The sequence below is a fragment of the Octopus sinensis genome, linkage group LG10, assembly GCF_006345805.1.
Source record: "Octopus sinensis linkage group LG10, ASM634580v1, whole genome shotgun sequence".
NCBI lineage: Eukaryota > Metazoa > Mollusca > Cephalopoda > Octopoda > Octopodidae > Octopus > Octopus sinensis.
Window position 1 is genome coordinate 6,643,443 of NC_043006.1, and position 15,736 is coordinate 6,659,178.

Consider the following 15,736-nt stretch of genomic DNA (forward strand, 5'->3'; position numbering starts at 1 on the left):
CCACTTACACGTTAATTTCACGAGCAGGCTGTTTCGTTGATTCGGATCAACCGGAACCCTCGTCGTCGTAACCGACGGAGTGCTTCCTATCCCTCATAAGATGGAAGTCGTATATGCATATACATGTATGTGTGTGTATGTGTGGTGGGGATGAGCCTTTATATCTATAATTACCAAGGTTTCCTTGACAAATATATGCCCTGCTCCGCAAGACACTATTAAGCCAAATTACTAATTTACATTCCTGTCTAATTCCTGTATATTTCAGTCTCTACGACTTCCCATAATATTCCCTAGTGACTACATTTTTAAGAACTAATCTTCACTTAGCTTTCCCTAAAAGAACTGAGAATATCGCAGATATTTCTGGGGAATTCAAGAGCCTCGGTCACTTTTGCGGGTACAACATACATCCTATTTTATTATCATATATATATATATATGTATGTATATATATATACATATAAATATATATATGTATGTATATATATATACATATAAATATATATATGTATGTATATATATATATACATATAAATATATATATGTATGTATATATATATATATACATATAAATATATATATGTATGTATATATATATATATATATGTATATATACATATATATATACATTTATGTATTGTATATACACATACATATACATACATATATATATATATGCATATATATGCATATATATATATATATATATATATACATATATACATATATACATATATATATATATATATTATATATATATATATATATATATATATATATATATATACCAGCATGTATAGGGGAATTAATACAGATCAACACGTTCATTCCCTAATATTTGGACATATCTAAACATAAACGTGAATGGCTGGCTGCATTCATCGTTGTTCTGATGCATGTATATATAATGCGTGTTTGGTTTCCAAGCATCAACCGTAATTTTTCACTGATCTGACTATATTGATTTTCGTTTTCGAATGACATCAAAAGAAGTTTTGATATGTTCTACGTTGCTATGGTGAAGAAGTAGTCTTTGTGTAAATATATACATGAAATCGCAGATAAATTTGTCCAATGTAACCCTAGCGTTATGTATTGATCTAGCTAAAGGTTAGAATATTTCACAGACAATAGGATTGAGTATAATGAAAGCGTGAGAAATAAACGAATATTATAGAAAATGTTTATGGTCGACACATTATTGTAAACTCGAAGATAAGTCTCTCGTCTGCTATTGATTCAAAGTTATAACCGCTCCACGTTGTTTTTATTATTCATGTTAGTCCGTTTGTGATCATATTTCTCAAGTTACTACCACCCTAATTTGAAGTTTTGCACTAACTGTGTCAAAAGGAATTTGGATTCCTCTCTGGAAAATTTCGGTAAAACGGTCCCGTTCATGAACTTATGTCTTGCGACAATAAATAAATAAACAATCCGTTTTCTTTACTATGGAAACATGTTAATATTAGTTCTATATTTTTACTTAGTTCTGTTGAAAAGTTTTATCAAACTAATCTTTCGACATTATTATAGCAACACCTTGGCACAACTATGTTTGATATTTATCTAATTGTTTATTCCATGAAATGGTAACTACATTGTGGAGTAGGCTGATACACATCTGGCATATTCACTGATTCTCATCACAACAAACGCTCCTTTCAAATACTAATATTTAAACATAATTTTGGGGGTACTAGTTAGAGTTTGATGTGCAATATCTTAGCTGCTATTTACTGTGTTCTTCAAATTATAAGAATACAAAAAGCAATATATTGCATCTATCACATACTAGCAGTATAGCCCGGCTTTGCCCGGGATTAAGTTAGGATTATTAAGCTAATCAAGTTCTTTATTTCAAACCAAACTTAGTAACATCGACGTCAAATTCGGGCGAAATCCATTCAAATTGGTAAACTTTTGTTTGAAAATGAGTTGCAGACAACTTGATTGGGTAATCCCATAAGGAATCGATTTATTGATTTTTTCCAATCATCGATTTTGTTTTCGTTTTTGGAGAACTTAAAGCATTCAAAGATCCCATGAGTCCTAAGTAATGCTGGCTTCAAGTTTGAACAAAATACATCAAAATTCGTAAAAGTCATGGTTGAAAATGTGGTGTAGCCCATTTTATTGGGCAATCCTATAAGGATTCGGTTTATCGATTTATTTTGACCCGATTAAATGGAAAACCCCATAAAGAATCAGGTTATTGATTTTTCAACCCAAATAGGACATAACCGAACACAATATTGCTGATACAAAAACATCTATATTTATACTTTAAAGTTGCTTTTCACACCCAACCCAGTTCTGCAGAATCAATGCCGCGATGGGAGCGCATTGGTTGGGAGTTAGATCGGCAGAGGGGATCAGGTTGCATATGCCAGTCCTTTGAAAACACCATCCCCATCATCTAACTCAATTTGCCCATGGATTGGAAACCTTTCCAGCAAGGAAAATAGAATGCCCAAAAGGGCTCCCGATTCTCTGTGTCAGAAGCGCTTATGTTCAAATCACAAATAATTCTTAAGTATATATATATATGTATATATATATATTATATATATATATATATATATATAATATATATATACATACATACATAGATACATACATACATACGTATATATATATATATATGCGCAGCACACACACTCACACACACATACACACACGTATGTACGTACACCTATTGCATACATGTATTTTGTACACGTAAATGTTCGTGTTTGTGTGTGTGTTGCCCGTATATCAACAAAACACTTTTTTCCTCGATGAAAGAAAAGCAAATAAAATCTTAACAAAAACTTACTCGTCACTAGAAGGGGACTTAACTCTTGTTTGTAAACAATGGTGATTTCTCCGACTTGAAAATTGTTAAAAGTTTTGGTTGAAAAGTTATTATTACTGCTATTCGCTGGTGCCTCTGGGGAAAATAAGTTGGACGAAATACAGCTAGAGCCATGACGAATGTCCTTCTAAAATTGGAGCGACAGTCGTGCTTATTTGTGGATGTGCATAAATTACATTCACGTGCACACACACACACACACACACACCACATACACACACACATCCTGCCTTTTATATATACAGATAAATGGGAGTATTTCCACTCAATATACATTTGCATAATGCATTCTTGCAAAGTTAGGCCACATAGATAAATGGTATTAGTTTTGCCGCATTTTGAACAAGAATATAATCAAAGACATTACAACCATAACCAACTGAGGCCCAAAACTGATGCTCAAATAGTTAGGACCCCATTCTACGTTGAAAGGTAGGCAAATTGATGCCAGTTCAAGTTTAAATGTTCGGTAAAATACACTGGAATACCCGAACATTGAATTAGAACACGAGATATTTGACTACTATTGTATCTAATCAGTAGTTCGATTCTCCATTCATACAGAAACCACGTGAATCATCTCAACTCACAGGTGAACTGATGATTATCTTCCGAAGCATCAATGTCTTTTGTTGTGGCAATTTAGCCGTAATTAATTTTGTAATATCCAGGTAAAATTTGGATATAATAATGCTATTACAGAAGCCAATGTTAAAATGGTAAATATTATTTCCAAGTTATAGACGTAAATATATGTTTTTATATTATATTGGTATTTAACATTCTTTCAGAATATTCCAGAGAACTATTTAGGCGGAAAACAGTATTAGCAATATCTTCTGTGTGGTTCTTATTTACATTTCCTTTACAAATTAGTAGTTTTAGCTGAAACACTTGTCATAAACAGCGAATAATTTAAAATACATGAAAATAAAATATAAAGTGTACTTTAAAAAGGTATGGCAAAATTATTTATATTTGTAAATTAATTCCTGGATGTTTACTTTTCTTCTTTCATATTTTCTTTTCCTTGATTTCTTTCCGCATAAATAGATGACGTAAATTGACAATTTGAATAAAGTAAAAACAGGAAGCACATAGAACCGAGCAAAACAATTTATTTTTAGAAAAGTATATTCTGTTATAGAGTTCATATGTTATATTTTATTTCATAAATTCTGTACAGATGTTGCTTTTTAAGATGGTGTTTTCAATGAGTAGTAAGAAATACGCCAGCTGCTTTTGACTTATTAGAGAAAAATTTGTAATCGCAATAAATAACAGAGAAGCATTAGACGTTTGATAATACAAAATATTGATATATGATAAATTTTACTTGGAATTTATAAGATATTTTCACACGTCTTGCATGGTTAATACTTTATATCAAATCTTTTTACTTGCATTCTCCTTTGCATTGTTTACTACAGCATTTGAAAAGACGAAAGACTACTTTATTTGTTCATGCTATATTCCTTAATAGAATGGATGATCTTTTAAAAATAGTCTGTATAAGAGAACTGTGAAATAAAAATTTCTATATGCACATTATGTCTTCCTTTTGTCTTCTCAAGCATTTTGAAGGTTAAACCTAGCGAAAACAAGCACAACAGAGAATAGACGAACTATTGTCTCCTTCAGTGAATAACTAAATTCTTTTTTATTAATTAGAAGTATATTGCTGCATACAATTAATGAATCATTATTACATCACGAGCAACACACTCTACATAACCGTTTCTATGCAACCGGTTCACTGAATACTGGTTGATAAACAAAGACTGAAGGAATTAAGATACCATACCTGGATCTTTCTAAATGTTGATGAGATCACACAAGAACAACGTAACGTCGATTTCAATATTACTTACTTACTTGTACTTGTGGCGACATTCGCCTTGAGTGGGTTGAGTCGGCTTCTTCTACCACCCTCGAGGCATCTCGAACCATGGCAGCCCACGCACGACGGTCCTGCGCCAGTTCACTGGAGATAGCGAGCCAGTCACGGTTCCATCGGCGCAGGCCGACCACCTGCGGTTCCGTGAGCACGGAGAGGTCCTCCTTGATCGTCGTAACCCAGGTCTTCAGCTGCTCACCCGCGCGTTTCCGCCAGTTGGGAGAAGGACATCACGGCTCAGTTCACCCACCGAACGCCTACATGCATGGCCAAACCACCGCAAGCGCCGTTGCAGAAGGACAGATGGAAGGAGCCGCAGAGACAGGCGAAGTCGGAGATTGGCGGTGGGAACTCGATCCACCCGACGGCAGCGAAGAATGCAACGGAGGCAGTCATTGTCGAAGACTTCCAGCCTTCGTTGATCGACCACCCGCATAGGCAACGTTTCACAGCCATAGAGAAGTACTGTACAAACAACAGCCTGATATATTCACCCTTTGGTCACCGATGAGATCTCCCTTCGGGAAGAGGGTGTGTCGATCAAATCCTCAACCTCCGGCGTGTTCTGGAACAACGGTGGGTTTACCAGCAGCCTACTGTTCTATGCTTCATCGACTTCGCTGCTGCCTTTGATTCGGTAGTTCGGGAGGCCCTGTGGCGCATAATGCAGGCGGACAGTATCCAAGAGAAGCTGCTCCCCCTCATACAAGGCTACTACTACCGATCGACTCGAGCACGCGTCAGATTGCAATATTAGCCACATGTGGTCTACTGTTAAATTATAACTGCAAAAATAAGGGAAACATGTAAAGTTATATCAATATGTTTAATCAACGGAATATAAAAGATATTTTTACATTCCTTCAAATAGTATTGTAGTACTCTTCGACGATTTAAACCGACTAGACATAATACTATATGGATATAATGAAAACGAAACTAAAGAAATGAAAATAATCTATGCAGAGTTAACTAGCCTATGACGAAAAACTCTATTTAATATCGTAAATATATCTAAAGACTAATACAAAATTTTATATATTTAATCCAGTGCTGTATATTTTATATCAGAATTGCCTGTCAGTATGGAACGTGATTATGTAGTACTACGGAATGCTTAATAAATTGGATTGCACAACAAACACTGACCATTATTGATCGCTAAATGCTGATTAAATATATCTGATGATAATGGAGATTTAAAGTTTGTAAAACACTCTAGAAATTTTAAAAAATACAGGAATGTTTGTAAATTCAAACAGTTGTCTTGCAATAGCGTCTCCCAAATGGAAAGTAAATAGCGTGAATAAATTTTGCGCACAGATACAAATACATTCACACACACACACATACACACACACACACACACACACACACACACACACACACACACACACACCACACACACACACATACTCATATATATATTTATATACATATATATAGGTGAGAGAGTTGGTGTGTGAAAGCACGTGGTTGGATGTATAAAAAATAAAAAAAAGTGAAAAAACTACAGAAGGCTTGTGTTATAAGGTGAAAGAATATATTTAAGTCGTTATGTTAGAAAAATGTTATAAAATTTTGTGTATAGTAACATAGCTTTTGGGGAAATAACCGATTTCGTATGACACGATGTAGGTAAAGAAACCTGAGACATTTGAAAAGAATATACGAAACCGGTTATTTCTCCCAAAACTAAGTTACTATACACAAACTCTTATAGCATTTTTCTAACATAGCGTCTTAAATATATTCTTTAACCTTATAATACAAGCCTTCTGTAGTTTTTTCACTCTTTTAAAAAGTTTTTTATACATATACATACACACACACACACACACACACACACACCACACACACACATATATATATATATATATATATATACATATATATATAGATAAATGCATATATATATATATATAGAGAGAGAGATAGATAGATAAATAGATACATAGATAGATACATGCATACATACATACATACATACATACATAGGTTGATACATATTTAGATTCAGATGAATATGGTACTGAAGTCGAGGCACCAGAATTTAGAACGGTATTATCCATAAAATTTCAAAGTAAGAGAGAGAAACATCGTGACGGAGGAAATATCTTCATTTGTATAGATCAAAAATAAAATCACAGATATCAAAAAGAGAATTGGACACGCAATTCAGCGAGAAAAGTACTAAAAATAACCGTTAACAGATAAGGATGTATAAATGCCCGCGGGCAAGTTGCATGGCGCGAGTACAGTCGCTCATACAAGCATCCGCAAAAATGAGACCATACGCACACGTGACGTTTGGTGCACTCATGATCATAAAGCGAGTTAGTAATCTACTTGGTGTTCAGAAGAATGGGGAGGTTAAAAGTAAACTTTAGTCATCCGTACCTTAATGTAAATTAATTTAAGTTAACAGTTACTGAAAATTCACTCTCACTGCATTGTGCGAAAATACATTCATTTACTATATATATATATATATATATATAATATATATATATATATATATATATATATATATATATTATATTAAATTAGAGATAAAACCACTATTAGGCAAATCAAACAGTGAAAATCATAAGCCAATACATAGAAATAAAATTAATTAAAAAATATAAAATATAAAAATCCAATTAAAATATTTAAATTAAAGTTTAAATTTAAAAAAATTATTTAAATTAATAAATTAAACTTATAAATTTTAAATATATATATATATATATATTTTTATTATTATTTTATTTATTTATTTATTTTTTAACATTTTAAACTATCAAAAAGTATTAAAAGTTTAATATAAGATAAACAGTAAAAACACTACGATCGTTTCATGCCCGTAACCAATTCGAATAACAATAATAATAATTTAAATTCAATTAATAATTCGAATTGTATATATATATATTGGTAAAAACGGTAAGATAACAAAAGAAAGAAAAAGACTTCAATATTATGTAAATAGTGGAAATTTATCTGTAAAATAAAATGTGACAATTATTCAATAGCCAAGATAAAAACTGAGTTTCGGGTGCCGAGGTAGAAATCCACAACACCCTCTCTTCGGTTATCTGGCCATCTGAAAACGCCTTTATATTGTTGTGTAAGAGTTGTAAATATTTGCTGTTATCAATCAGGTACAAGTTCTTGGTATTATCCGAAAAAAGTGCCAGATAACCGAAGAGATGGTGTTGTGGATTTCCACATCGGCATCCGAAACTCAGAGTTTTATCTTGGCTATTGAATAATTGTCACATATTATTTTACAGATATATATATATATATATATATATATACACACAGATATAATATGATATACTTGTCTATTAAAGCAACAAAGGCATCACGAAAAACACATACACACACATGTATATATATTATGTGTGTATGTGTGTGAATTATTTCTACCAAGAACACGTATGTACAACTATATATACTCAAATAATTGTTAATGCTCATTTTTATGAATTAATAGGTTTTGTAATTATTAAATTTTGCGGTCGAAAGCCTCCTTTTGACTATTTGGTGTTGAGCTTGTTGCACCTCCGAAATTTGAATCTTATTTTCGCAGCTTGTGAACGAAAAATTACTTCAATTAAAATTTCTTACATATCATTTAATTCATGAACCGAGGTTAATTTAAATTTAGCTGAAAGAATATTTGTACAAAACAGCCACTTTACATATACACAACTACACAAAGAGTATCGTAAACATAAACGGAAGTTAGTTTACTAAGAAATATATTTTAATGGCTATATGTGTATGTCTGTGTGTGTGTGTCTCAGTGTGTGCACGCATGTGTGTGTGTCTGTGTGTGTCCATGTGTGAGTCTGTGTGTTTTTGTGTGAGTGTGTATGTGGGTGTGTACTTTGTATATCTACGTATTGCCAACTTTCTATTTAGGGTACTGCCATAAATTACATTCCAATAACATTTGTTTTCTAAACCAGTTTAAATATATCCTAGATGTAAGCTATTTAAATTTATGTCACTAACGTTCGGCATTAAACTGTAAACTCTAAACGACTACATGACTATTTTTAAATTACAAAGTATTTCCTTGCAAAAACCTATTAATTCATGCATGATGCTCTACATTTGACCAAGTAGTGTGATATCAATAAAATATAAGATAGCTTTATAGTACACATGGTATAGGTCAAGAAGCTGTTCCATCGCGGGGAAATAAGATTACTATTAGCTAAAGATACTTGTGTATTAAACATCTTTCTTTTATTCTGATCTTGCCACGCATATTGCTACGATGTCATAGCTACTGGAAACTATCTCTCATTGATGGACACAACGTATCACCATTAAGTAGCTAAGAATTATCGAAACGATTAGAATAGTTATAGTACCGTGCCTAATCAAATGGAGTTTGTAGTATTGGTGTTTACAATGACGGAAGGTCTAGTCAATTGACATCGAGTTAATTGTACATTTAAATTCAATGAGCATTTGGTGTTCATAAAGCTGCCGAATCTTTTTCCTATATTTGCAATTGAATCACAGTGAATAAGAAATGTTTTTCTTTAGCAGTCATAATTATGTAATCAGAACAGAGTTGTGATTTATTTCTCCTTTTTACAATTTCAGGGGATGCGAAATGAATTCCTTCTCCTTCTCCACAGAACACCAGGAGGCGGGTGTTTTATTCTCAGTAGAACTTATTCTTCGTGATAGCTAAATAAACTTAGACACAATGATTTAAGAGTTTTATTAAATTATACTACGAAACACAGGAATTCAAGAAACGTGATAACTTTGCTCAATATCATATTCACTTTAACAATTCACCTCTATTTTTAAAGATATATTGAAATGATAAATAAAAATACAAATAATTTTTTTATCATAGATTTCACAAGTAATATTTATTATATTCAAACCAGTAAAATGTCACGAATTTGAGATTTCTATTTTGTTCAATATTAGTTTAAAATCTATCAATCGATAAAAGAGGCCGAGTATAATCTATTTTTTTCCGAACAAAAATAATAATAATATCAAAGTAAAAATATAATCGTGTTATCTCAGATTCTACAGCAAACAGGATTTAACGCAATATTCTCTGATTCAATTCAATTCCTTTGCTGATCTACCGCACAACAACCGTAAACATGCGAAATATTTTAGCAGAATTTTCTTATTTGGAAATATCTATAGCATTTTTGTCTTTATATCTCGCTCATGCATTGTGTTTCTGCATATCTCTACAGCAGAAGATTTCTTTTGCAGGAGGAAGGGGCAGTGATCGGTTGAATATGATGCACATTATTATCGTGTAAACAGGAATGCATACCTTCCTGGAGATAATGGTGTTTATCCCTGTTTTTGAAGTAAGTGGCATCAACATGAATATACCCAATATATAGCTATGCAAAATACCTTATTTCAGCTGATATACATATGTATGTGTGCGTGAGTGTGGGCACATGTGAATGCGTGTATATACGTGCATATATATATGTATATATATATATATATATACATATATATATATATACAAATATATATATATATAATATATATATATATATATACAAATATATTATATATATATATATATATATTATATATATATATATGTATATATATATGTATATATATGCACGTATGTATATGTAGAGATGTAGAGTAAAAGCGACAAAAGGACAATGCGAAAAAATTAAATAGAATGCGGAGGTGGGTGAGTAAAATGCGTATTAGAAAAAAACAAAAAAACAAATGACAAATTCGTAGAAGGTTTATATCTCAGAAGATAATCTGTTTTCTGATTTCTGTAACTCATTCGTTCATTCACTGGAAGGAATAATGAACATCTGTTTTTGATCTATTCAAATACAAATTTAAATTTCGAATTCTAAAGCACCCGGCGGTGGTTTATTCGTTTTATTGCTCAGTGACAAGAAAGGCATGCATTCATATCGTTCGGTGGACCCTCAAGAGTAGAGAGATTAATACGGTTTATGTCAAATATTGCAGTGAAAAAAGATAGCACGAAGAAAGATCAAGAAAAATGACATAACAAGGCGAAAAGAATTTAACGCATGGTTCGATGACATCAGATACGGTAGAGTTTATGAGAAGAGGAAAGTTGAGTGTGTGTTGCGTCGAATTCGAATTAGATTTATGCAACAAATATTATCAGAACAGCAAACGCCGAAGAGATAGTAGTGGACCTTCTGTCAATGTCATCGAAGAAAATAGGACATTCTATCAATATAAATATCAACTGGCTATTTTAAAGGAGTGCAGATGCCTGAATCGGCGGAAGGAAATAGATAAAAGCACGTTCGTTCTAGGTGAACTTATATAAGTTTAATGCTACAGAAGTAACAACTCAACATACATCGTTTTATGTAATCAAATCTTTAAGGTATTAAAAACTTACAAATTGTGTTTATATATTCAAGTGAAATGAATATAAAGGTAAACAACCGTAATATATATATACACTTGTATATATTTTTGGCATTGATACATTTTGTTATACGATTGGGTACCAAACACACCACATATTGAGACGAAAATATCCAATTAAATGGGACGATTCGTTCCAATATAAGAAATGTTTCATACTTGCGGTGCTTAGCATCTAGAAACAACATGCATGAAACTATTAGAGCATAATCCTAATAAGATTGATAAATAACCGTTGATATTAAAAAGAAAATATATATGCCATTTGGAGTTGCGTAAGGCGATATTGCTAAAACATTTTAAGAGTTTTCAAGAATGCTAATTACAATATATTTTCCTTTTTATACGATGTCAGCATTTAAGGAAATCTTTAATTTCCAATACCAGTCAAGGAGAGAGATGGAAAGGAAATTTTGCTTATTCTCTTATTTAAACTGTTAGGAAAATCCAGTGAAACAATTCACTTGATCAAAATAAATTATCACAAAATCAGGACATTTTACATTCTTTCATTCACAATAATCATATAGGATTTTATTAAATTCTCTGCAAAACTTTTGAGCACAAAACCGATTGTCTTAAATACTAAGACTTATAGGGTCTGTCGTTTGTGAAACCAGTTACAATACGTTTCGTGTAACAAGAGATGTGAGTGTAAAGCCGATACCTACGAAGGCAGAAAAGAAAATCACTCGCAGAAAACGGCCACCGTCTATATCAATATACGAATAACTATACGCATACACACACACACATATATATATATACACATATCTACATACATACACATTTATAATTGTCCGAATAAGATTGATTTTGTGACGATCAATTTGCATTATTGTATGCATATTTCTTGTGTGCGTGGCTGTGTGGTAAGTAGCTTGTTTACCAACCACATGGTTCCGGGTTCAGTCCCACTGCGTGGCACCTTGGGCAAGTGTCTTCTACTATAGTCTCAGGCCGACCAAAGCCTTGTGAGTGGATTTGGTAGACGGAAACTGAAAGTAACCCGTCGTATATATGTATATATATATATATATATATATATATGCGTGTGTGTGTTTGTGTGTCTGTGTTTGTCCCCCTAGCATTGCTTGACAACCGATGCTGGTGTGCTTATGTCCCCGTTACTTAGCGGTTCGGCAAAAGAGGCCGATAGAATAAGTACTGGGCTTATAAAAGAATAAGTCCCGGTGTCGAGTTGCTCGATTAAAGGCGGTGCTCCAGCATGGCCGCAGTCAAATGACTGAAACAAGTAAAAGAGTAAAAAAGTAAAAGAATACAGTACCATTGAAGTAGGGAGTATTATAGAAAGGCAGATTGAACATTAAGGTAATTCGAAATAGATCACCACCAGAATCATGATCATATCAAAAGTTATACGTGTTTGGTAGAGCAACTTTTAATTCAATGTTTTAACCGTGACGTACATTCCTATAAAATACAGTCTGCGTGTTTGAGCTTTTATTGCTATAATCTTATGGGTTATCGGTTAGAGTTGATAGTGCTTACTTCATGACTGCATTATTACATATATGCTTTCTTGAAATTTTTTTATTCTGTACGGGCTGATACACACACACACATACACACACACACACGCACACACACCACACACACACACACACATATATATATATATTTATATAAATTCCTCCATGAGATCGGCACCAAAAAATTGTTGGTATGTTAAGATATTTCATCATATGAAACCAATGATAGACTTCATATACAAATAATGAAATTTTAACAAAAATGCGGTATTGAGCACGTATTCTCATATATTTGACATTTACGTATACGTGTGTGTAGGTGGGTGCTTTGGTGTGTAATATATATATATATACGGCCATATCACTTTGAAAACACCGGTTCTCGTCCGATCACCGAAGTTAAGCAAAGTCGAGCCTAGTTAGTACTTAGATGGGTGACCGCTTGGGAAACCTAGGTGCTGTAAACGTCTTTCTCTCTCTACTCCATTGTCTCCCGAGACAAAAAGGATGCCAACAACAATATATATATATATATATATATATACACTTATTCAACCACATGTCATCCCGAGGGTTACTGCAGTTTTGCACCCTTCATCATGTGATGAGTTCGATATATAATAAATTGTGTTTATATGTCAGCACTGATAAGCATTCTGATTTAATGCATATAAACATGTATGTTTATATGCATTATAAACATACATGTTTACAAATCAGTGCAGATCAACAAAGTTAGCTCAACAGATCACCAGAGTATCGTGCTTAAACCAATGTTGCAAACGTGAGAGATGTGTAATGCTTTGCATGCATATGCTTGTATACATATAAACATAATTTACTATACAACAAAATTGCGATTGCATGATGAAGGCTGCGAAACAACCGTAAGCTCAAAGAAGATATGTGGTTAAATAAATGTATTTACCTCTCATACCTCCTGAAAATTTATTGTTTATAAACCCTCCGTGAAAGTCTCTCAACGACAGATTCTCTTGGATTTCAGAGATCTGCATTATATTCCTCCGTATTAGATTACTATGTAATGTGCTAACAGAGTCTGCGAAGTAGCGGGGTGGCTTTCTGTGACTGCCAAACGATTTTATAAATTCACATGCTATGCACTACAAAACGTATAAATATATAGATAGATAAAATGACAGACACATAGACAGACAGACAGATATGTTTCTTTATTAGCCACACAGGGCTGCACACAGACGGGATAGATTATAAAGTAGAACTTTTCTTTTTTGGGGAAAGAAAAAAATAGGTGGGGTAGGTTTTCGATCAAAAGGGATCGTAAACGGGAAAGAAGGAAAAAGAAAAGAAAGGAAAAGAAACAAAAGAAAAAAAACGATAAATAGGGATCGTGTTTCACAGAAATGTCATGGTGTAAAGTGTAAAGGGGGAAGCAAATAAGGTTTATCCGTGGGAAGAAGACCTACGGAAAAGACCATTATTGTTACATGTTAACACATTTGTTTGCAAGTAGGTAACCCTCTGTCTTAAATTTTCCGGGTTCATAGGATTATTCTGAAGGTGGCTTCGTCATTCATACGTGCCATCCTTGCTACATTCACCCATCTTTTTTTGAAACATTCGCTAGACAAAACATTCGCTAGACAAAACATTCGCTAGACAGACAAACAGACACACAGACAGACAGACAGACAGATAGATAGATAGATAGATAGATAGATAGATAGATAGATAGATAAATAGATAGATAGATAGATAGATAGATAGATAATACATACATAGGTAGATAGATATAAGATCGTTTTAAGCGGAGGAGTTTGCAGCAGCCTTCTAAGTGTAACATTTTGGTCTAAGAGTTTGTTGATGAGAAACATGGTGCTCTTGTAGAAAACACTTTAAAACCTTCATGGGCTGTAATGTCAACCTCTGTTTTGACATAATAATGAGAAATTGACATCGAAAACTTCAAGATCAGTTCACGATGGCAAACAACTGCTACACACACACACACACAAACACGCGCGCACACACATGCTATAATTTCTCATTTGAAACTACCTTACCTCAGAATGAATATTTATTAATGCAGAAATAAGTCTAGCGAACACCCATTGTCAAAGAAAATAGAATCTGATTCGTGTCGTAGATATCTAATAACTCTCACGGACACATACACTCACAGACAGATATACATGCACAAACACACACATAGACAGACACAACTGTACTTAGAAACACATACATAGACACATGCTTATACATACAGTTTGATTGCAAATGTATTTGAACACATGATATCTTGTTGAGTTTTACAATATTCTAATTAACTGAAAATTTTATGTTGGGCAATATCATTGATTAGTCGACAGAAAATACATCAAGGGATTTATTTTTATGGCTATTTTATAGAAATAACTTTGATAGTCTTCTGTATGTTATCAATAAAATTAAGGAATTTATAATTCATGATGACGCCGGGAGATTTTATTATTTGAAATAAAGAAACAAGACGCAATTTTTTCAACTTAAATAGCTTTAATGAATGGATACATTGGATCTAATCATTGTGAGAGTAATGCTCACTGCTATGTAAGCGCGAATACCAGCAACCATTAAAATCTTTTCATTCAATGCAAACTAATCAATGACTGCATGCAAAATTGCAGTTTTCGAATCGTTAATTATCTTCCGACATTTTTCTTTCCAGTCATTTAGTATATCACCTTTGATTAACAGTCATGTATTTAAAACATTAAAACATTAGTCTTGCATCGAAATTAGCATTTGTAGCACGGAACAATGCTATGAATATTACTGGCGGTTTCATACATCAAGTCCTTTTTTGTTTTTAATCAGCCCGATGGTAGAAAAAGTTTTGAAATGTATTAAATAATTAATTATATTAAATGTGAACTATCTCAAACATCTGCATGTGGTCTCTCAGTATTTAAGCTCAGCAAGAGAAACAACAATTTGAATCTCATTGATCATCTTCATCATGTACAACTAGAGTTGGAAGAGAAAGAAACGGTGAATTGTAACAATTGAAAATTATACATAAACTAT

At 32.9% G+C, this 15,736-nt stretch overlaps 1 non-coding gene across 1 annotated transcript; it reads left to right on the forward strand.

The window, feature by feature from the left end:
- Positions 1 to 13,036: 13,036 nt before the first annotated feature.
- LOC115216831 lies at positions 13,037 to 13,155 on the forward strand. Its single transcript, XR_003882096.1, has one exon. It is a non-coding gene; the product is annotated as a 5S ribosomal RNA (ribosomal RNA).
- Positions 13,156 to 15,736: the final 2,581 nt, after the last annotated feature.